The following is a 1107-nucleotide window of genomic DNA, read 5'->3' as shown; positions in this document are numbered from 1 at the left end:
TAGTTAACTAAATGGGATTTCATATTATTTAGTTTTTCAGAATGAACAAAAACAACACTGCAGATTCAACAGATATCACTATAGGTAGATATTAATAAGAATGAAACTATACATTTACATTTCTTTAAATGTACAGTTCTGTTTCATATGGGTGTTTCCATAGATCTAGTCTCTTTATTTTCCCCTCAAAATGGACCAGATTGATGCATGGGAGCATGCCCCCGGACCCCCCTAGAGGTTCACATGGATAGGTTACCAAATACATATGCACACTTTTTTTTAACAGTAACCTATGTCCATATGTTTCTATTTGGTTAGTAGATTTAAGGGCTATCACTACGGGCAGCAACGCTGTAAATATTGACGATACATCCAGCAAAACGCCCCCAAAAAAAACTGGTAGTGGCCTGGCTGGGTGTATAATTCCCGGCCTGACTTATTGTCCCAGTCCGGCCCTGGCTGCAGGACACTAGGCTTGTTTGAGACGCGTTGCGGCTCGCCTCGAAAGTAGACGAGAATAGCCGATCGCAGCCGTGGGAGGTCTCAAAAAGCTCGCCTGAAGTCGGACAGCTCGGACTCAGCTTCGTCTTCTTCTCTCGGTTTTTTGGCGGATTGCAAACAACTTTAAGGCTTGACTCGGTTTGCATTTATAAAGAATGCACAAATGTGTTTAATCGTTAATGTCAGATATGCACTAAGTAAATACATTTGTTCCTGCTCAAGATTAGATTCAACTTTATTGTTATTGCACATATTACAGGTACTGAGACAACGAAATGCAGTTTAGCTTCTAACCAGGAGTGCAACAAGCAGTAAAGTGAAAAGTAATGTACACAATCTACAGAATAAAATATAGAATGAATTGAATGATGAATAAACAGTGAGGGGTATGAATACACTAGATACACACAGCAGCCTGAGAGCAGTATGAACAGTGTGTATGAATACACTAGATACACACAGCAGCCTGAGAGCAGTATGAACAGTGTGTATGAATATGCTAAGATATATAAAGTATGAAAACGGTAAGACAGTGCAAGTATAGTATAAAATATATGGATATTAATTTCATGATGATAAACATTGTGGAACAATGATGAAAAATGT

This window comes from Notothenia coriiceps, unplaced genomic scaffold (assembly GCF_000735185.1).
Source record: "Notothenia coriiceps isolate Sejong01 unplaced genomic scaffold, NC01 NC01_scaffold00009596, whole genome shotgun sequence".
Classification (NCBI taxonomy): domain Eukaryota; kingdom Metazoa; phylum Chordata; class Actinopteri; order Perciformes; family Nototheniidae; genus Notothenia; species Notothenia coriiceps.
Note: the sequence above shows the minus strand (reverse complement) of the source record.